The 23876-nt window shown below is 43.6% G+C and overlaps 1 pseudogene; it reads right to left on the bottom strand.

The window, feature by feature from the left end:
* Positions 1–367: 367 nt before the first annotated feature.
* Positions 368–22985, bottom strand: LOC148507826 (uncharacterized; annotated as a pseudogene).
* Between the last annotated feature and the right edge of the window lie 891 nt (positions 22986–23876).

Raw genomic sequence — 23876 nt, forward strand, 5'->3', positions numbered from 1 at the left:
CATCGCTGACCCCCACGGCAAGACCTTCCACCATCATCCAAGGTGGTGGGAAGCGATGAAGATCCTAGGGAGGACTCATCGTATTCAGCCATATGTGGATAGAGGCAGGGGGTAGCAGGAGCAGATTGAGTCACAAGCACCATGTAGGCGATGGAGCCATACATAAGATGGCCACTGGCAGAAGGAGCAGAGGACACTAATTGGGTCGGCGAAGTGCGTCAGACCTAGGCTGCAGGATCTTGACAGGGGAGATGACAGTGTACTGAAAGGGAGGGGATTGAGCAGAGAGGGAAAGGAAGCTGACAAGGGGAAAAACAAGGGGCAGAGACTGGGGTGCACTAGTTAGATCTTCATCTTCCTTCCATACTCAGGAGATCAGACACACCACTGGCCATGGAATGCACTGTCTGCGACACAGGGGACAGTTGTTTTTTTTTTCCATCCATCTGGATATGCAACTTGGATAATTTCCGTGGTTGCAGGGCAGAACAGTCAGTCGCTCTCCTTCTTCGTATTCCATTAAACAGACTGCACAGGCTTGTGTCGGTTCATCCTCTGCAGCAATGAAAGATGGGAATCCATTGATTTATTGTACCATGGCTGGGAGATTCTGCCCATTCTCAGCTGGTTGCTGAGAGGGATTGAGGATGACTTGAACCAGGTTGAGGAATGGATCTAGGCTTGGTCTGTCTGTTTGTTCTTTCAGACTGCTGTGCAGGAAGAGGGGAAAGGCCTCTGTCTCTGCTCTCCCTTTGCTGTGTGTCTCTGGGAGGAACTATAGATCTCTGGCGATGAGCAGTTATTTCACCTCTTGATGGATTTTAACAGTGTTGCCATCGAGTTCTTCTTTCACCTCTTTGGCGCTCTGACCGCAGCCTCTCCTCAAATATGTACTGGAAAGAATCATCTGTAAAAATATATACCATATATAATGGCCATATTAATTACCCATAGATGATGTAACAGCAATAACATTTTGGTATATCATTGATAATAGTATTACATTGTACAAGGCTCTTTCAGAATAACAGGGTTGTTTAATTTATTTATATTAGGAAATGTATGAAAGTCTTTGTACGCATAACTGCAAGGTGTTGCTCTTTGAAAGCAATTAGACATTTAACTGTATTTGACAAAAGGCAGACTGCAGACTGCACTAAGTAGAACAATGTATATAAATGATCCATCAGTGTATAAGAGGATGTGTAAGGAGTAAGGTACCTCACTGTGTTCTACAGTCAGGGACTCCTCAAACAAATGTAGTGGATACTACTGGATTAGTACATTTTAGAATTAGAGATATGCGCAGACCTCTGTGTTTTGGTTTAGGTTCTATATCATTATTGTGTTTTGGTTTTGGGGAAACCAGCCTTAACCTGTTTTGGATCTGGATTTCTTAAAAAAATTTATAAAAACAGCTAAAATCATGTAATTTGGCCCTGTTTTGTTCCTGCAGTATTATTAACATCAATAACATTAATTTCCAGTCAATTTCGACCAACTCACAGTACACAATATTGTTTTCACCCATGTTCGCAAAAGGCTGCAGCAAGCTGGCTGCCTAAACTAAGCAACAGAACAGTGGCACGAACACATGGCAGTTTCAAAGAATATAGCACATCTAGGAAACATAGTGGCACAGCAGCAGCAGCAGACAGATGCCTTTTTAATAAACTATACAACCCTAAATAATATCTTCATAAATCAAGATCTAATAGCCTAAATAGAAGAATCTAGTAGCAAAAATATTATATATTGCCAACACACTTCTCTAAACAGCAAATTACAGGCCTCACACAAATATAAATTGATAATTGTAGAAAGTAGAAATTGATTAGTTAATACGCTAACAAACTTCTCTAACCAGCAAATCACAGGCCTCAGGCCAATACATGAGATTCAAGCCAGAGTAACAGCATAGTAGAAATTGATATGGATGAGAAGCTGGTGATGGATGGTCTTGCAAGATACAGAACATCAACGTCTGTGACAAGTGGCTGTCCAGAACAAGATGCATGCTACTGCCGTGACTTCCAGAAGAGAATTGAGAATCTGGAGCTGATACCTCAACATTTACTGAGGCATAGCTCACTCAGTTCACTCACTCAGCTCACTCAGATAGAGTACAGATTTTTTTTGCAAGCTCAGCTTGAATTCACTCTCTCTCTGCCCTCATACACAATATATACTGCAGTGTACTGTACTGTGTTAGAGGGGAGTGCACTCCACCTCTCTGAGCAGTGAATCCGGTGGGGTAAAACTGCTGCAGTTCCAAGAAGGCATATTGGTTGCTGAGAGTTCTGCTTCTAAAGGATGTGATATTCGTACTAGATTTGGGGACCAAACTTATTGCCATAAGTGTCCTTGCAAAAAAAAGGATTCAAGGTGAAGTTCACAGAGGGTAAGTGTGTTGTGCAAAATAAAAGCGATACAGTGATAGCTCAGTGTCAGCAGCTATATATCTCCTAGACACAGAGGAGTGTTATACAATGATGGCCTCTGATTCAAGTCAATCTATGGATCAGTGGCATTGGCGGTTAGGCCACCTGGGGTATGATAATGTCCAGATACTCCTTGAAGGGATGGTGACGGGAATAGCTGTGAACAATCCAGAGAGACCGGCTTATGAGAGTTTTATAAAGGTTAAGCAAACCTGTTGTCCCTTCCTAAAGTCAGCAACCAGAGCTGAGGCACCGTTAGCATTGGCGCATACAGACATGTGTGGTCCAATGGATGTGAATGAGTATATTCCAGTATTTACTGACATTCATCGATGACTTCTTAAGTATGACACAGGTTTACTTCATTAAAGCAAAAAGTAAAGTAATAAACACAATTGCAAACTACAAGAGTCTGGTGGAGACTCAAATGGGCTAAAAATTGAAGATCATGAAATCTGACAATGGCTGGGAATGTAGATGTCTTCTTGAAAAAGTATGGCATAGAGTACCAGCTAACCACTGCATACACGCCAGAACAGATTGGTGTCAATTGTTAACGAGCAGACCAACTGCATAATTAGCTTGGACTATACCCGGATCTAGAAAGCCATTTTTGGGCAGTATTAATGTCTACTACAGTAGAAGACTGATTCAGAGAACTCTATACCTGATGTTTTCGCAGTCAGAGTAAACTGAGAAAGCATCTGAGTCGCACTGCACATGAGCCAAAGTCCATTACCGTACTCACAAGCAGCAAATTGTTTTCTCACAGAGAGATTAACAGTTAAGGGCCGCTTGGGGGAGGTGACGGTGTGTACCACCAAAAACTCAGACATGTTGCGACCATTTTCGAAGCTTGTCGCTGCCTGTGTCTGCAATCCTGTATGCACAAAACATGGCTCTGGTGTATCCATTCATGCGGCCATTCTGCGTGATTATAGGGTTATATAGTCACGCATCTTAGAGGCATTTAAGGGGCGGTGCGGGGGCGGGGGTGACCGCCGTTCCCATTTTCCGGGAGTGGCAAGGCCAGGGACTGTGTTGACTGACGCAGCTTTCTGGCCACACAAGCTGGCCAGCCTGAGTAAGCTGACCATCGACCACCATTGGTCACGAAGGTGATTCCAGCCTGCGACCTCGGTCACAGTGCTGGGATCGCAAGTGCAGTAGGAGGTGTCATACACCTCCTGCTGCATTCGCATATTTACAATGAAGGAATGCCAAGCTGCCTGCGCGCAGCTTTGCAATTCCGTTCCAACCTGAATCAGCCCCAGAGTCCGTTTTGGCAAAGTGACAGCTTATGCTATGACTCTGCCTCTGTGTTCCGCATCAGATCTCGTATTGCGCAATACAGTAACCCATACACTACTGAATATGACATTAAGCTCCGGGTAAAACAGCATAACAGCCTATAAGGTTGCTTTTGTGGTCAGAAATGGAAGGACAGTGGCAGATATAGGAGATATCTGTTGTGGTCCCTCCTTGTCAAATTATGTGGATATTTGTGGGTACCCTTCAAATATTCTTTAATAAATATGCCCCATAGACCATGTAAGGAAAGTCTATCCTAAGTCCGCTGTAATAATTCCTCCCACGGACAACTGCTCTAGAATAATTATTATCATAGATTTATAAGGCGCCGCAGTGCTGGACAGGGGAGAATGCAGGACATACATAATACTGGGCTCAGCTATCACAGGAGGAGAGAATGCGGCTTAGAGTGGAGATTGGATTAGATGTCAGGGTACATTAGTGGGGATAGAATAGGTGGGAGTAGGGTAAACTCTAATAAAGAGATGAAATAAAGATGTGAAGGCTGTGGGAGAGTGTGATCGGGCGTGTAAGGAACTCCATAAGTGGATAGCGGAAAGAGAAAAAAACTTATTTAAAAACACATAAAACACTGACTTAGATCATACAATGACTTGGTAAACATGTATTTGTGAATCTATACACTATTTTACTTTGGACCAACCTGGCTGTTGCCATCTCTGTACAGATGCTGGACCCACATAGCTCAGCTGTCAGTGCTGCGTCCATATCTGTCCAGCTGCCCACTAAACTCAACTGTCAGCATTCTGCACCTTGTGTCATGGATGCAGAGACTATTACTCCCAGCTCCTCAGGGGTTGGTAGTAGCCACCACCTCCTCCATTGTCCTGTACAATGTGCATACACAGTGTTCCTCCCCATTACCTACCTAAATTAATCCGCTATGCATCCACATCTCTCACATCACTCCATCATGCACCTACTCATTACCTTCTCTCTTCCTCTTACTCACCTTCTCCACATTTAATCCAAGCTCCTCTCCTCTCCTGGGCAACCTATTTTCAGTATCCTCTTCCCCTGATCACAGAATTGTTTGACAGAGTTAAAGGGTCCATCATATTCTCAAAGCTGGATCTGAAAGGGGCTAATAATCTCATCCGCATTCATGCTGGCGATGAATGGAAGACCGCCTTTAATACTAGAGATGAACACTTTGAATACCTTGTAATGCCCTTTGGGACGTGCAATGCCCCTGCCATGTTTCAGGGCTTTGTTAATGAGATTTTCCGGGACCTGTTGTACGTCTCGGTTGTAGTTTACCTGGACAATATATTGATTTTTTCGTCTTCTGTAACAAAACATCATGAACATGTGAAGGAAGTATTGTCCCGTCTGAGAAAGAACCACCTTTACTGCAAACTGGAGAAATGTGTCTTTGGGGTTCCCAGTGTGCCATTCCTTGGTTACGTTATCTCTGGCTCCAGTCTAGAAATGGACCCCAAGAAGGTGCAGGCGATTTTGGATTCGGTCCCGTCCTCAAACTTTGAAAGCCATCCAGAGATTGCTTAGGTTTGCTAACTACTATAGACATTTTATTAAAGGATTTTCATCCTTATTGGCTCCCATTACCGCGTTGACCTGAAAAGACGCTAACCCTGCCCTATGGCCACCTGAGGCAGAGACTGCCTTAGAACTTTTAAAACAGCCGTTTATTTTAGCTCCAGTCTTACGTCAACCAGTTTTGGATAGGCCGTTTTTAGTGGAAGTGGATGCATCTTCAGAGGCCGTGGGTACAGTTCTTTCCCAGCGTTATGATGATAATCGAGTTCATCCCTGTGGGTTCTTCTCCAAGAAGTTTTCTCCTGCCGAGAGAAATTATGCCATTGGTGAGCAAAAACTTTTAGCAGTAAAGTTAGCATTAAAAGAATGGAGATACCTGCTGGAAGGGGCCAAGTTTCCCTTCACTGTCTTCATGGACCATAGAAATCTTCTCTTCCTCAAGAATCTTCAGTGCGTGAGTCCTCGTTTGGCCCGATGGGTGATATTTTTTGCTCAGTTCCAGTTCACCCTGACCTTACAGTCTGGAGCCCTTAATCAAAAGGCAGATGCCCTGTCCAGATTTTTCCGATGTGATGACAAATCAGAGAATTAACAAAATACCCGTTTGGGAGTCAAGAGTCTTCACCACCTTACAGCTACAGCCTCCTACAGGGAAGTCCTTTGTGGCCCCGGAGTTAAGGAAGCAGCTCCTCACCTGGGCTCATTCCTCTCGCTTTGCAGGTCACTCAGGTACCCGGAAGACCTTGGAATTTTTAAAGAGAGGCTATTGTTGGCCATCCATGAAAGCGGACATGTCGGAATTTATTTCTTCATGTTCTTCATGTGCCCAGCATAAATCTTCACGTCAGGCACCAGCTGGTGAGTTATTGCCACTACCTATTCCATCACGTCCATGGACGCATCTCTCCATGGACTTCGTCACAGATCTGCCGAATTCTCAAGGGTCATAGTAGACCGATTCTCTAAAATGGTTCATTATATACCACTAAAGAAATTGCCTTCTGCCCCTGACCTGGCTCTCTTGTTCGTTGAACATATTTTCGGTCTCCATGGTCTTCCAGCTGAGATAGTCTCTGACTGTGGTGTTCAGTTCACAGCAAAATTTTGGAGAGCCTTATGTTCTGTATTGCAAGTAAAGCTAAATTTTTCTACGGCTTATCACCCATAAAGCAACGGTTCCACTGAGTGGGTTAATCAAGACCTTGAGACCTTCCTGAGGATTTTTATGACATCTTCCCAAGACAATTGGTCTGCATTGTTGCCATGGGCTGAATTTGCTCATAATGCCTCCTACCACTCTTCCACGAACCAAACACTCCAAGTGGTCTACGGCCTTCATCCTCGGTTCCCTGAATTTCAAAACCTGCCCGTCTTTGATGTCCCAACTGTAGAAGACACTGGCCCTGATTCAGAGCCGGACGCTCTGACAAGAGCGCTCGCTCTGAATCAGGGCCCTCCTAAATAAAATTGGAGCGGCCTCCTGGCCGCTCGCATAGCTGTGGGTGACCACCCACAGCTTATGCGAGCGGCCAAAAAGATGGTCGCGATGGTCAAGACCATCGCGACCTTCGGGCTTGCGACGAGACCCTGCAGTAAGGTCTCGCTGACGTAAGCCCAGGAGTTCTTTTGGCACTATCAGAGCCAAAAGCACTCCCACTGACATCACTAGTGATGTCAGTGGGGCCGGCCCCAGACGGTAGGCGTTCCCATGGGAACTCCTCCGTCTGGGCAGCAACGCCCCCGGCACGCCCACCAAAGGGGGCGTGCTGTCACTCACCATCGACAGCATGCCCCCTTTGGTGCGAGACCCATAGCGACGGCTTGCTCTTCGCTATGCGGGTCTCGTGCATGCGCACTAGGGCACCATCGACCCGCTTGCGAGCGCTCAGCACTCCTGAGCGGGTCTGAATCAGGCCCACTGTACGGAGATTTGCTTCAATCTGGTCTCAAGTTCGTACTGACCTGGAGAAGGCGTCCTCCCGTTACAAATTTCAAGCTGATAAGAAGCATAGGAAAATACCACGTATGCAAGTTGGAGACCAGGTCTAGTTGTCCACCCGGAACCAACGACTTCGGGTGCCATACATGAAATTTGCTCCACGCTTCATCGGGCCCTTCTCCATCATAGAAATCATTAACCCCGTGGCTTATCGCCTTCAACTACCCCCTTATCTGAAAATTTCCAATTCCTTTCATGTCTCCCTGTTGAAACCCCTTGTGCTAAACAAATTTCACAGAATTCTGCCTGCTTCTCCCCATGTCCAGACTGAAAGGGGCATAGAGTTTGAGGTCTCCAAGGTCTTGGATTCCCGTCTCCGCAGAGGACATTTGCAGTACCTACTGGACTGGAGGGGCTATGGCCCAGAGGAACATTGTTGGACCGATGCCCGAGATGTCCATGCTCCTGCACTCATCAAGAGGTTCCATGCTGCCCATCCAGAGAAGCCTGGTGAGTGTCCAGAGGCCACCCATAAGGGGGGGGTACTGTCACGGCCAGGGTTTCTCGGCATGGTAGCCACCGGGTATTACCTGTGAGGTCGTTATGGTGGGGGGTCTCTGGCAGCGGTGGTTCTGTGTGGGCACATTGTCACTAGGTCTGGTGAGGTCTGGCGGTGTTTCCGTTCCTTTGGCATGGGCGCCGCCATCTTGCCTGCGGCCATGTGATTCCGGCTGTCCAATCCTGGTAGGTCATGTGCTCATTCCAGCCAGTTACAGCGCGGCACTGAGTATTTAGGAAGGTCCAGAGCCTTCCTTCCTTTGCCAGTGCAACGTGTTTCTCAGCTGCGGCTGAGAGTACCTGTGCCTTACCTGCCTGCTTGTATACGCTTCTGCCTGCATCAGTTACAGCTCACCAAACCTGCATTCAGTTACAGCTCATCAAACCTGCATTCAGTTACAGCTCATCATACCTGCATTCTGTTTTCAGCTCACCATACTTGTATACTGGACTGTTCCTGCCTGTCACTATCTGGACATTTCCCATTAACCCCCACTACAGTTATCAAGTGCACTTTAGTGCTAAACCTGGACTCTTTATTTGCCATTCCCATGTCTTCTAAGTCACTTATTAAAAACTCCACTTTTTCATTTAAGTCTGCTTCTGTGTCTGCTCCTATCACCACCCCGGGTCCACAACAAATTCAGAACCTCACACTTTCCTTTTCCTGTGCACTTAGTAACACAGCATCTGATTCGCACCCATCCATGATCTATTCATTTCATAATCCCTCCCCCTCCTTTGCCAGTTTATTTTGACACTCAGAGCACTGGGCAAAACTCACATTGTGTTATCATCAGACTGCGTCCCCACCCTATATTGGTCCAGAAACTGAATAGAGATGGCAGCTCCCAAAATTAGCCTTGTTTTAAGTGTGACACCAATTCTTAGCACCAAATGCTGCTGGATGCTTTGTATGTGTGGGACAGAGCCGTAACTAGACTTTTTGGTGCCATGTGTGAGAAATAGCATTGGCGTCCCCCCATTTTTCAAATAGGGACATAACGCACCCAAAAAAAGGGCCATAGCTTCATGGGGAAGGCCCAGAGAAGAGATAGGGGAGGCCTGGGGATAAAATAAGAGTTAGCTGCAAGTGAGAATGATAATAACCAGAAAATAGACAGGCCCAAACAGCGCCCCCTGCCCTATGGTGCCATGGAACAGGCCGCACTACCCTAGTTACGGCCCTGGTGTGGGAATAACATAAAGTGTGAGGCAGGACGTAGAGCTAATGTGCAGCTCATGTCCGCACTCACTAACTGCCCCCCGCATGCCCCACAAAAGTGAGATGACATAGGCGGAAATTTACCAAATCTTGGAGAGAGATAAAGTACAGAGAGATTTAGGGGGGTATTCATGAAAGCTTGGAGAGATAAAATTGTGGGAGATAAAGTACCAACCAATCTGCTCCTAACTGTCAGTTTACAGGCATTGGGGGAGATATACTAAGCCTTGGAGAGAGTAAAGTGGAGAGAGATAAAGGGGGGTATTCATGAAAGATTGGAGAGAGATAAGATTGTGAGAGATAAAGTACCAACCAATCAGCTCCTAACTGTCATGTTACAGGCTGTGCTAGAAAATGACAGTTAGAAGCTGATTAGTTGCTATGAGCAACTTCTCACTGCCCCAAAATTCTCACTTGCCAGGATCTCCGTGTCCACTCCTCCATATTCTCTGGTCCTCCAGGAGCCGTCTTACTTCTCTTCCAGATGTCAAAAATAAATATTCAAACAAACAATACAAACAAAAAAAAATATCAAGAAAAGCACAGGTTTTATGGTGCTCTGAACAATATGATCAAATGCCGGAAGTTTTATACCAGTTGTAAAAACAGACTAGCTCTCTCTTCCGAGGCTAGACGTTAGCGTCAGCAACAAGTGCATCAACCTGTCAAAATGGATGACCTGCCCTCACCACTGCAGTCAGGCCGCCATATTTCTTGCTGGCATGAAGAAAACCAGCTGCTGATTATCTGTATTTCTATGAGTGGTGCTGACTATAGCTTCTGAGTTCTGACTAGTTTACACAATACTTTTACAAACTTTCCGAAATGTTCCAATTTGCTTAGAACATTTCTGGTGCACACTTTCTATGTGTCCAAGGCTGTCTTCCATTAGTCTCTTACAGACATGAGACTAAATGTAATAGAATGCAAGCCAGCTCCGTCTCGGGAATACATGCGAATATTCCCGCAAGAATGTTAGAAACAAAACCAGTCTGGTTTTGCCGTTAACATGCTTGCTGCTTTCAAAATACGGGAATACTTGCTTGTATTCCTGCAGCGGTGCCAGCTCGCCCTCTATTACATTTAGCCCATGGTTTAGGTTATAGTCCCCTCTCGAGTTTTGCTGAGACCATGGCCTGAAAGAGCCTCTCAAATAGGTCAGAGTTCAGTTCAGTAGGAGGGGCCATTACTTCATGGTAATAGTTTATTTAGGGTGTTGATAGTTGATGCAGGATCGTAAGGAACCATCTTCACCACAAAAAAGATCCCTGTACCGACTAGCAATCTGTACCCTGTAATGAACCCTGGCTTTAGGTTCTCTTGTATGTAGGTGTCATGGCCCTTGTCACAAGCTCAGACAGTGAGTATTTACTGCCGCTTGGTGACAGGATAATTGGCAATCACTTTCTCTATGGGGTGGTACTGTCTCTTATTTGTCAAATAAAACCATCTGAAACTTGCTCATTTAGGCTTATCTGTACAACACCAAAGCCTTTCGCTGGTGATGACATCATCTGCACTTCATAAATGACCTCCAGTGTGCTTACAGCAGAGACTAGGGGCCTATTCATCATGACAATTATTATTTATCACTAGTGATAATTATGTTTTAAACTCGCCGCGAGTTTAAGAAATATTTTGGAGGCATTCATCATGTCTCACTGCCTAAAGTATCACTTCCGAAAAGCTGCTCTTTTTGCGGAGTCAGCTTTTCGGGAAAAGTTATACTATTCTCCTACAGGTGAGGTATCCATAAGGATTTCCTCACTGCATCTGCCCCCCTCTGTCTTTCACCTCCTTCCCCGTGTCCGATCCGGCCTCTCTCCGCCTTCCCCGGGTCCGTTGGTGTCCGATCCGCCCCCCCCCCCCCACTGCCACCGGCGGATGTCCGATCCGCCCCCCCCCTCTGCGCCCATCACTCCAATCCGGGCCCCCCACTCCCCCCCACGGCCATCGCAGGTGTCCTATCCAGCCCCTCCCCCCTGACACCTTGCATTTCAAATATTTAAATGTTGACATATGACATGAATATTTTTAAATAGTGAGGATATTAAATTGTAAATTTTATTATCCTCACTTCTTTGCCGGAAGTGCCAGATGGGCAGTCCGGTCCTGCTGATGTGTGATCCCTTTGGAGGCGATTGTGGTAGAAGGAAGATAGAATGCGCTTCTAATATCCACTATAAATCCTGTGCAGACCCTGTTGCTATTAGCATAGCAGGGAGACTGTAACAGACAGTAGATGAGAGAGTGTTTGAAAAGTACTGGTGGGTAGTCGGAGGATGAATGTGACCAAGCCTCCTTGTCAGGCGAAACAATCGTCATTCAAGCTGACCCAGAACTTGGGGAAAGGGGGAGGGGTCTTCGACTGAACACCCTAATTTTACACATAATAAGAGGTGCTACCATGCTGAGACTTGTAGTACAACAAAGAATGCAGTTGCACACTTTAAGTACTAAGAACAATGAGTCAAAATAATCCTGATAAACTCTACAATTAACATGGAGTATACAGTAATTGAGTTTCTTAGTACATGTTTGGCCAAAGATGTTTGCCCATCCACCACGTCAAGGTGAACCCCATCAGATTGGTCCCTAACATCCCTAATACTAACACATTGGGCCGTATTCAATTAGAAGCGAAAAGCCGTTTTCCGCAAAAAAGTATCGCCGATCGTGGCTTTTCGCATGGTCAGAACTTATCTCCACATTCAATTCCAGCCGGTTTTCGCCTACACGGAAAGTCAATGCAATTGAATTGGCAAAAAAGATTTGCCTAAGAACAGCAGGAGAAAAGAAGTGCAACATTTTTATTTTGGGGTGCAAACGTGGGGAACCACTCAGAACCCTTGGGACAGTCCCCAAAAGGACAACTGTATAAAAAATCCAGGGAAAAAACATAAGAACACCCCAAAAAATAACTTTCATTTTTGGGGTGAAAAAGTACAAAGTGGGGGGACAAGCATAAAAACTAGCAAAATAGACTTCTTGGGGTGCTGTAAGGAGGGGCCAAGTGTTTTTGGGATTGCAGGTGCATGTAAGAGGATGTTTTTGTCACATTTTTTAAAAGTTCACTTTAGAGACATAAAAATATACTAGCACCCATTTTCAAGTACCCCAAATTTGACTGGACTACTTATTTTCACCAAAAAATACTGCTTTATGCCATTCTTCAACACTTTTACAAGGACACTAATAACAAGGATTTTAAACAACTTCAGTACGCCAAATAGTTCTGTTAGGGCTATTGGAACACTTCTACATTGATCCCCAATGTTAGTGCATCTATTTGGGGGGTACACACTGATTTCCCCTATTCAGACAGTACTTTCCGCCTGCTCTGCATTCGCTGTTTGGCATTTTTTGCCTGGTTGGTAATTGAATAGGGCAAAAAGCAGGGACGTGCACAATAAGTTTTCGCATCCAAAACACGTGATGTAGGCAAAAAGTCGGGCAGGCGGAACTTTTTCGCCGAGGCGAAACTAATTTAATACGGCCCCTTACCTATAATAGTGCCCATTCTTAACCTTGGGATCAGACGCCTCCGGCTATCCACCATGGAATTAATGCCCTTTTGAAATATTTTATGTTATGTTCTAAGTGAGGAACCCTCACATCTTTGTGGAGCACTAGCTGCCCCAGTATTTTTAACAGAAATAGCATTAAAAATGTCCATATTAATATCCTAACTACTCTACAAGCAAATTTTTTTCTTCTTCTAAAGCGTGCCCCTCTTTGCAAATTAACTCCCCTTAAAAGTGTATATTGTATATCTAAAACCATCTAAAACCATGGGTGCACCACTAACACATAAAAATGTATCTTAAACTTATACTTCCAAAATCGAGCACACCTTTGGCATTTCATTACCATCCTAAAATGCGAAGTCGTTGGATACTTCTTCTCCCCTATCCTGTGTGATATCTCCCCTCAAACCCTGACATAGTGTAAAAGTCAACATACGACATGTGAGAGTTAGCGTTATGGTTAGCATAAAGGTTTGGGTTATGGTTAGCATTAAGGTTAGGTTTATGGTTAGCATTAAGGTTAGGTTTATGGTTAGCATTAAGGTTAGAGTTATGGTTAGCATTAAGATTAGGGTTATGGTTAGCATTAAGGTTATAGTTAGTATCAGGGTTAAGGTTAGGTTTAAAATTGTTTTTCAGCATTGTCACCATGTTGACATATCATCACTGCCGACATGATGTCATATTATTATTTAGAATCCAGAGGACTCAGCCACATATTAATCTTATGTATTGCATACATTCCTGTTCTTTCATCATAAGATTGGAAAATACATTAAAATCTCTATATCTAATAATATCTGCCATACTCTGTATCTAATGAGCCTGATAGCACTAATTGGAAATGTATTGATTGTAGATATTATTGGTGTAAATTATATGTCAGTAGGTAAATGTTTTCAGAAATATAATAATTTTATCTCATACCATGAAGACTGACATTATTGGTCATATAACAAAGCGTGTCACTTAGAGGCGTTGGACATAAATAAGCCTGCGGTATATATCTGTAATGGGAGCTGTGCGGTGGAGAAACGAGTTTGCAGACACATTTGTCATTTGTATTAAAACATGGCTTGTACAAAGCAATGAGAATAAAAACATAATTTAAAATGCCCCCCCCCCTTCCCCCCAATTACACAAATCCTTAAACAGCCGCAGAGCCAGGAAGCTTGGGTATACAAGTTTTACTATCTGATATGACTTCTGATGAAATATCAATGCATGAGCTGTTTTAAAACATAATGGCACAAATGCTACTTGACATATTTTCGGTCTTTCACACGAGCTAGCAGCAATGTGAGGGAGTGCGGGGTGATTATGTTTATTGTTACACACTCCCAGAAATGTAATGACAATTGCAACATAAATTCATAAGAGGGTTTGGCTGCTTGACCTCTCACCCTCCTTGTGTACAAATAGTGTTCCCTGAGGTCATATCTTACACAGTAACGTTTAGGTATTTATTCTACTGAAGTCTTCCTCACCCTGTTTCCTCATACTGATGATGGCGTGTACGGAGAACTTTTATGTTATGTGCTTTCAAGGGAGAAGGAAACTGCAACAATTATTTAACTAAGAATGATGTAGCTTGTTTTCATGTATAAATCAGGAGTGTGTAACTTATGTATATGCTCAGTGTAGCTAATTATTTATACAAGGTACACAAAGGATTTCAATATTATATTCTTACACAATAATTAACTGAAAGAAATATCCCTTCAACATTGATACCTATAATACTAATATTGTCATTCAATTATTTTCATTGTTTAATGTCAACCACACTTATGCTAAAGTGAAAATATAATAAGAGTCCCTGGAAATGTAACAAGCATTATAGGCTAAAACAGTGACCTTAGCAAAGGTTTTGTTATTTAAGTATATGTAAATATGTTTATGTAATGCTATATGTAAATGTTATATGTAATGTTATATGTAAAATGTTATTTACAGTTTTGTTTACATGATGGACAAATCAATGTTTAAATAGTTGCTTACTGTACTTTTGTAAAAGTTTTGAAGATTTTAAAGGTCGGTAACAAAGTGCACCCATGGGAAGCACCAGAACCCTTCAGGCACACACCTCCTCTCTGCACTTGGAACAGCTGCCACACACTATAGGTGCACCCAGTGCCAGATAAGGGTCCACGTGGGCCTGGAGATGAAATTTATAAAGGGCCTATTGTGTGGTTAGCGCCATAGGGTTGTGAGTAGTGATGTGGAAAGTGTGACCGGTGTTGTGTGGGTGTGGTCTGCACAGGGGATATATTATTAATATTGTAATGGGATAGTCTATGGACAAAGGGAAACAATCCTTGTTAACATGACCATAATCTGACAAAAAAAATGGCACTTAGTGATGATGTAAATGTGAAATCTATCTATATAAAACCTTACCCTATTAATAACTATACTGAGAAGAAATTAGATCTAGATATCATAATGAGAACTAAATAAAAATACTAAGTGCTACAAATAATATATAAATATCTATCTATATTTAGGGATGCCGACCAGGGTGTAAAACAATTTGTGAATACAATGAATAGGAAACAGTAACGTAGGTTGGGGTGAGGGAAAGTGAGCAGACAGGTACAGGTAAGTGTGGGGAATGGGAGGGGGGGTGGAAGGGGAGTGCTGGCAGTAGCAGTAGATCGGGGTTTGATGCTGTGGTGATGAGGGTCCAAGGGGTTGTTGATAAGAGTCACTGCTGTCCGGGTGCTGCATGTGGGCTGGTGTCTGCATTGCTGTCTCAGCAGTGTAGGGCAGCTTTATTAAAGCTTTGACTCGGTCATTGTGAGGCAGTACCCTAAAGTCCTTGAAGTCCACCTCCGGCTGCAGGGTGATCGTATGCTTCTCCCCTTGTCCATAGTAACCGCGGCGCGTACCAGATGGGCAGGTGGATCTTTTACAGAAAGGATGATGTGGGTCCTACTGCTGTTGCATGTTTGGAATCATTGGAGGAGGCGCCGGCACATGGCACTATGCAGAGAGTAATGGTGAAGCCTTCCGGTTCCACTGCGCCGCGGCTGTGTGTCACAGTGTGACACTATGCCTGGTGATTCAACTGTGGACGGTCTAGAGGGGGGGATGGGAGGGATGGGCCTCAGTCGGATGGTAGCTGGCAGACTGTAACAGGAATTTTTTTCTTATCTACAACAGATTCTGTGGGCCTATTTTGAAGAGGAAGCCTGGAGCTGCAGCTCCACCCGCCCCATTGTTAATCCGGCCCTGGGTGCACCTCAATGTGCGGAGAGGCAGAATAATCTTTGTAGCATACTATGTCATAGTGTAGACTTTCAACTGAATAAATGTTTCCGTCCTCCAAAATACTGTGTAACTGTGACTTAGTTATGAACATAAAAGAAATGGAAAGGTATGTGGAGGAGTTGTATCAAATCTTGGAGAGCCATAAGAAGAGATAAAGTACCAACCAATCAGCATCTATCATTTTTCAAACACATCCTTTAAAATGACAGTTAGGAACTGATTGGTTGGTCCTTTATCTCACTCCACTTTATCTCTCTCCAAGGAATGATATATCTCCCCATGGGGTATATTTACTAAAGTTTATAGAAATGGAGGTGTTGCCCTTAGCAACCAATCAGATATTACTTATTATTTATCTATCACCTTCTAGAAGATAATAGCTCGAATTTGATTGGTTGCTATGGGCAACACCTCCTCTTCTATAAACCCGCACTTTAGTAAATATACTCCAAAGAGTGAATAAAATAATTATTTGATGTAGATGATGAGACTTGTAAATCTTGAATTACATGGATTACAGAGGGATTGATGTTCAGGATGCTATCAACTACACCCAGAATTACCCGAAGAGGGAAATTCCCTGTGTCACAATGTTGGTAATACAATATACTTAACATCGGCAAAGAGATTCTCACTGATGACTAAGTGCCTGAGGATGTTTTACAAAATGCATTTTTATTGACCAAGCAAAACGCACATAACAGTAATACAATGACAAGTACAGTACCGCTGCCATGTCAGTACTAATGATGTGCGCTGACCCCTGTGTTTTGGTCTTGGATCTGGATTAATTTATGTGTTTTGGTTCTGGTTTTGCAAAACCACCCTCACATGTTTTGGTTTTAGATCTGTATTTTTTTTTTTAATTATAAAAACAGCTAAAATCACATAATCTGGGCGTGTTTTTGTTCCTACAGTATTATTAAATTCAATAACAATAATTTCCAGTTATATACAGATCACAATATTGTTTTCATCCAGTTTAGGCCAAACGTTTGCAATAAGCTAGCTGGCTAACTAAGCTAAACGTCAGGAGTTGGCGGCACAAACATGTGGCAGTTCAACTTCCAGCATGTCATATCTAGGAAACAGAGTGACACTGCAGTGGCAGATAGAATGCCAGTTTAATAAACTTTACGACCCCATATTATTTAATTAATCAAGAACTAGATCAGAGGCCCAAGGGAGGTAGAGTATATATGTAGTTGAAGGCACAGAAAGGAAGAATTGACTCATTTGTAAATTTAATTTAATATTTGGATTCTGAAGCAAATTTAAGAGGGAGGAGGGGAGAACAGTTATAATTATAAGAAAAAGCAGATCAGAGAAGTGGAAAGGAATGTTAAAAAGCAAGCATCCAAAATCTCAATGAATGTTGATTGATTGATTAATTACAACTGGGTGAACATGTCCCATGTTTTGCCCACAAAATCAACTGGTTTATAAATTATTTTAAAAATTAAAGCGGCATGCAGGAGATGCTACCTGTGGCCATAAACAAATCTGGACATTTTCAGCATTAGGCAACCGCATGTCGAAGGTTTCAGTGGCTATGGCAGTTCAACTTCCAACATAGCACATCTAGGAAACAGTGTGGCACTGCAGTGGCAGACAGGATGGCAGTTTAACAAACTATACAACTCCATATTAGAAACCAAAAATGCGTTCACTAATCAAGGACTACATTGGTGACTCCCACCCTTATTTTGTAAATTAAAAATGACATGCACAGTTTATCAAACCAAGTACTTCAGCAATAGGGATTGTCACTTTTGTGGCTTAAGTCCTTGGTTTGTTTGGGCCCCCACAAAACAATTTTTTGGAAGGACTACCTGAGATCATTAATTAGGTGGTTGATGTTGAGGGTGTTTTTTGGTCGGTAGAGATTGCATGTGCTGGTCCAAACTGCTGGTAGCTGATACTGGACTGCTTGTTATTATTATTTTACAAATTATTATAATTTTGTTAGATAAATTGCATGAACTTGCTGCAAATGATGTAAAAGAGAGAAGGTGCCTACATGGTTAATGTCCCTACGTCTGCTAACTTTGGCCTCACATATGGTACAAATGTCAGGATTTGGTTAAAATAATTCCACATCCAAAATGTAGATTTTCAAGTCTTATGCCCAGTCATGACAATGGCTTTCTTTTTATCATGAGCAAGAACTTCTGCCACTGGTGGCTGACTTACACAAACAACATCCTCATTAGTGTCAATTAGTACACAAATATCCCCCTTATCCTCCTGTTGCACTTCCTCCACACTATCATTCTCAATTTCTATTATGTCATCATCTATACTTGTGCTGCTCATCCCCACATTTGCAGAGAGGGTGCAGAAATGGAAGAAGGCTTCTCTACGAGTACAGAATCAGAAAGGTCAGGCTCACACATAGCACTCACAGACACCCTTAGACTCTCCTTAGGGATTTGTTTTGTTTCAGAACACACATTTTGTTCTACTGTCTTAGTGTTTTTTTCCAGCACTGATTTTCCGTTTTTTATCATTTTGACACCTCTTCTACGCTCTGAGGGCCTGATTCAGACCCGCTCGCGAGCGCCGAGCGCTTGCAAGTGGGTCGATGTTGGCCAAGTGCGCGTGCGCACAAGGGTGCCGGCTCTGTCGTGCGCGAATGCGCGAGACCCGCATAGCGACGGACAAGCCGTCACTATGGGTCTCGCTACAAAGGGGGCATGTTGTCGATGTTGAGTGACAGCACGCCCCCTTTAGTGGGTGTGCCAGGGGCGTTGCTGCCCAGATGGAGGCGTTCCCATGGGAACGCCTACCGTCTGGGGCCTGCCCCACTGACATAACAAATGTTGTCAGTGGGAGTGCTTTTGGCTCTGATAGAGCCAAAAGCACTCCAGGGCTTGCGGCAGACGAGACCCTACTACAAGGGTCTCGTACCAAGCCCGATGGTCGCGATGGTCTTGACCATCGCGACCATCTTTTTGGCCGCTCGCTATAGCTGTGGATGGTCACCCACAGCTATGTGAGCAGCCAGGAGGCCGCTTTAAAAAAAGAGAGGGAGGGCACTGATTCAGAGCGAGCGCTCTGAAAGAGCGTCCGGCTCTGAATCAGGCCCTGAGTGAGAAGGGCTTGCATCATCATGAGAGGCAGAAGAAGATGCCTCCCTGACAGTTGCAGAACCACCACTCATAAATAAAGGGCAACACCTGAGCCTTTCCTTGCCATGTGTGTGGCGAATAGCATGTTGGCAATTTTAGGTTTTTCTGCACTAAACTTTATATTTATTAGCAGTGTTTTTTTCTTTAATACTGTGAAATATAGATTTTTTTATTTCAGATGTCCTTGCTTAAACCCTCTATGCCCTTGGGCATCGGCGTTAGTAGATGACGTTGAAGGACTAGTATTGTCCTGACTCGCAGCAGCTGCAGCGCTAGTATTTGGTAGCTGCTCCTGCACTTCTCTCGACTGATCGTTGTGATCTATATCGATGAACACACACAAGTTGTACAAAAGCAACTACAATGTAAAAGTATTTTATTTCTTTGAAAATCACCACTCACTGCAGAGTCGCGTTACTTATGTGAAGTTGTGAAAATAGTGGGGTACAGCCTGCAGAGTCACAGACTCACAGTATTTATGTGAGCACAGTGGGGTACAGCCTGCAGAGTCACATTACTTATGTGAAGTTGTGAACACGATGGGGTATGGCCTATGGAGTCACAGACTAACAGTACTGATATGAACACAGTGGGGTATGGCCTGCGGAGTCACAGTACTTATGTGAAGTTGTGAACACAGTGGGGTACAGCCTGCACAGTACATATGTGAAGTTGTAGGGTATGGCCTGCAGAATCTGTACTTATGTAAACACAGTGGGGTATGGCCTGCAGAATCACAGTACTTAGGTGAAGTTGTGAACAGAGTGGGGTATGGCCTGCAGAGTCACAGTGCTTGTGTGAAGTTGTGAACACAGTGGGGTATAGCCTGCAGTGTCACAAACTCACAGTATTTATGTGAACACAGTGGGGTATAGCATGTAGAGTCACAGTACTTATGTGAAGTTGTGAACACAGTGGGGTATGACCTGCAGAGTCACAGTAATTATGTAAAGTTGTGAACACAGTGGGGTACAGCCTGCAGAGTCACAGTAGTGATGTGAAGTTGTGAACACAGTGGGGTATGACCTGCAGAGTCACAGTACTTATGTAAAGTTATGAACACAGTGGGGTACAGCCTGCAGAGTCACAGTACTGATGTGAACTTGTGAACACAGTGGGGTATGGCCTGCGGAGTCACAGTACTTATGTGAAGTTGTGAACGCAGTGGGGTATGACCTGTGGAGTCCCAGTACTTATGTGAAGTTGTGAACACAGTGGGGTACAGTCTGCAGAATCACAGACTCGCAGTACTTATGTGAACACAGTGGGGTATGGCCTGCGGAGTCACAGTACTTATGTGAAGTTGTGAACACAGTGGGATACAGCCTGCAGAGTCACAGTACTTATGTGAAGTTGTGAACTCAATGGGTTATGATCTGCGGAGTCCCAGTACTTATGTAAGGTTGTGAACACAGTGGGGTATGGCCTGTGGAGTCTGTACTTTTGTGAACAGAGTGGGGTACAGCCTGCTGAGTTACAGTACTTATGTGAACACAGTGGGGTACAGTCTGCAGAGTCACAGACTCACAATACTTATGTGAACACAGTGGGGTATGGCCTGCAGAGTCTTTACTTATGTTAACACAGTGAGTCAAAGTACTTATGTGAAGTTGTGAACACAGTGGGTTATGACCTGCGGAGTTGCAGTACTTATGTAAATGTAACCCTTAAGTTACTGACAGGGGTATGGTATATGGTCCCCTACGATAAATGTGCCTCCACCCAGATGATTACAGGTTGTCTGGGAAAACCTAATTAACTCTTTGGTGTAATACACTTATTAATATGAACTATAGTGTGGGTGTACAGTCATTCAATAAGCATAAGTTATATATCACATTTATTTCTTATATCATTTACCACCTTTACTCTGTTCTTCTTTGACAGATGTTCACTATTCCACGGCTCTCCGAGTGATACACAAGGTAAATGTTACTCAACAAGGACAGTTATTTCCTTTTAGAACACTTTTATACGTATTCATATAGCTTACACAGATGGTATTCATTTATAATGCAAAATTATATAGATGGTTGTGACATTAGCTATCCACCAATACATATATAGAGTCCAGTACTATTTTCATACCCAGTAGTACCTTGTAGATAAAGTCTGTCCTTTATATGTCCCTTTTTATTTAACGATATGATAATTTGGAATATATTAAAAGTCTCGGTTCTCCTCCTGTGCCTTTGTGTAAAGTCTCGGATGTAAATATATATATGTATTCCAAGTAAACTGGTATAAGAACACGTGATATTAAACTCCTTTCCTGTAACAGAAACCCTCCTCCTGTGGTTATGGTGCAGAGCCAAAGCAGATGGCGATGTGCTATATAAGTACTACAATGTTTATAGGCTGCCAAGGTAAAATGTTAAATCCTGGCTTGGGCACACCCTTGATGCTAGGTTGAATGCTTTAGAAGCTGCTTCCATAAGGATTATAGTCCCAGCAGCTGTACTCATAAAGATAGTTCTCCCTATCGTTCAGCGACTATAAGCTGTTCCCTATGTAGATGCCTTCCCTCCTGATAATCCGGCATAGGGATAGCGATAGCCTGAATAAATGAGTATGCCCCTTATTATAATATATAGTATCTGAGGGGCTTAATAAATATACCAGAGTATTCTACTCCTCAGGGTTATTATGTCCCAATGCACTGCTGTAGTTATTTCTAGTGAGTATGTATTCTTGTTCTACTCACATCCTTCTCAGCGCTGCTTGAACTAAGGCTGGCCTCTCCTGCACAGCTGTGACTCTGACTGGCTGCTGCTGCTGCTCATTAGACACATCAGAGCTCCGCCCCCGGCTTTGATTGGCGGCTGGCCGATCTCCTATTACTGGCCAGTAGCCGCTATGACAGCTTCCTCTGCCCCGTCTCCTGTGCGGCCAACAGCGATGGGAGGTCCTCGCTGACACTCCCCCGTCTTCAGGAGCCGGACCTACACCCGCCTACCACCAGCGGTAGTAGCGGCGGTCCTCAGCTCCACCGCAGATGCCCCTCACTGGCCCCACTATTCACTGACCAGAGCGCCGGCTCCTGCAGGTCAGTGCGATGCGGGCACACAAGGGGGGAACAGCAGACTGGACTTGTGCGCCAGCGCAGCCCTATATATATCTAAACTAGCGCCGCGCGACACTACCCTTCCCGCTCACAGCGCAAGCTCTCTCTCTGCTCGCGCTGCATCTGGAAACTTCCAGTCCTCGCGCCCCCGGTTCTAATACAGCCCCTGTGTGTAAAAAGAAAAATCATCACTGCCTCTGCTGTGGCTTTACCCCGCCCCTCACAATCTACAGACCAAACCCTCAAATCACTATTAATCACATATGTCACATCAAATAACATAAACATTACTTATCAATACATATATACATGTGGGTCAATTGCACCAGGGTGCCAGACAGCACTCCCAGTGCAACTAGGGGTCACAATCCCTAACATGTGTCTACCCTATATTATAATAGGGCTACATTATCCCCCCCTGATAATTATGCAAATCCAATGAAAAGATTATCATCATCTACACTATTACTAGCAACTATTTATCCCCGAGTCCCAGAGTACCCAAAGTAGGGCCAAGTAAGAACTATGCTAGGATGTATTAATCTAGTCATTTCTTTAGGTTCCCCCAGACTATCATATGTCAAAATCAGGGGTGGCTTTATTTTCCTTCTGGGCCTTGTACTTCTTTCTAATTTTCCCACATCCACATCTTCAAAAACAGAGCAACTTTCTTGTAAACTTTTCTCATTCCTTTCCATAGGAAGTTCATTAACAGTTTCACAATTATTTATACTGTCCCCTACACTCCTTACTCTTTCTGGCTGATTCTCAGGTAAATATTCCATTTGAAAAGGGTGTTCCATATAAAAGTATCCATGTCTCTCATTTTCAATCTCTTGTTCTTCAGTATCGCTTAAGTCCAAGTGGCTTAATTTTTGTTTTATCTCATTCTCTTTTGTTTTGTTTTTAGATATCACCACCTCTGAAGGCTGAAAACGATCCAGTCTAACCTCATTTCCAATAGGAAGCAAGTGTTGCCTATGGTAAGTGTACATTTTGTTAGAACCGTCTTCTGGTATAATTTTATACACCGGTAAATCTGAAAACTTTTCCACCACTACATAGGGTTCCTCCTTCCATCGATTGGCTAGCTTAAACTTCCGAGGTACTCCTAATTGCCTGAGGAGTACTCTATCTCCAGGAGCTAGCTCCTAAGTGCGGACCCTTTGATCATACATGGTCTTATTCTTTTGTGCAAGCTTGTTGGCTGTTCTGGTGGCTAATTCAAATGCAGTTTGTAATTCCCTCCTAAGATTCTCTACATACTTGGTGTGGGAAATGGGTGATTTGGGATTTGGATTGATTCCCATACACACATCAATAGGGAGTTTAGCTTCCCTCCCAAACATTAAAAAGTAGGGTGATATCCCTGTGGATTCATTTTTGGTGCAATTATAGGCATGTACCAGTCTATTTATGTATTTCTTCCACTTATTCTTATCCAACGGATTCAAGGTGCCCAACATATTTAGTAACGTACGGTTGAAACACTCTGGTTGAGGGTCACCCTGGGGGTGATAAGGTGTGGTTCTAGATTTTTTTATGCCACAAATGTTGCAGAGCTCTTTTATTAACTTGCTCTCAAAGTCTCTTCCTTGATCTGAGTGTAACCTATTCGGAAGGCCATAATGTACAAAATATTTGTCCCATAACGTGTTGGCCACGGTTAGAGCCTTTTGGTTAGGTGTCACGTAGGCTTGTGCGTATCGAGTAAAATGATCTGTTATCACCAACACATTGCACTTTTTTCCAGCATCTACTTCTAGGGTTAAATAATCAACACATACTAAATCCATTGGACCAGCACTTTGGAAATGTCCCAATGGTGCTACTCTATTAGGTAAAGTTTTCCGTAGAACACAATTCCCACATGTTTTACAATAATT

Source organism: Taudactylus pleione, unplaced genomic scaffold (assembly GCF_031769625.1).
Source record: "Taudactylus pleione unplaced genomic scaffold, aTauple2 ptg000381l, whole genome shotgun sequence".
Taxonomy (NCBI): domain Eukaryota; kingdom Metazoa; phylum Chordata; class Amphibia; order Anura; family Myobatrachidae; genus Taudactylus; species Taudactylus pleione.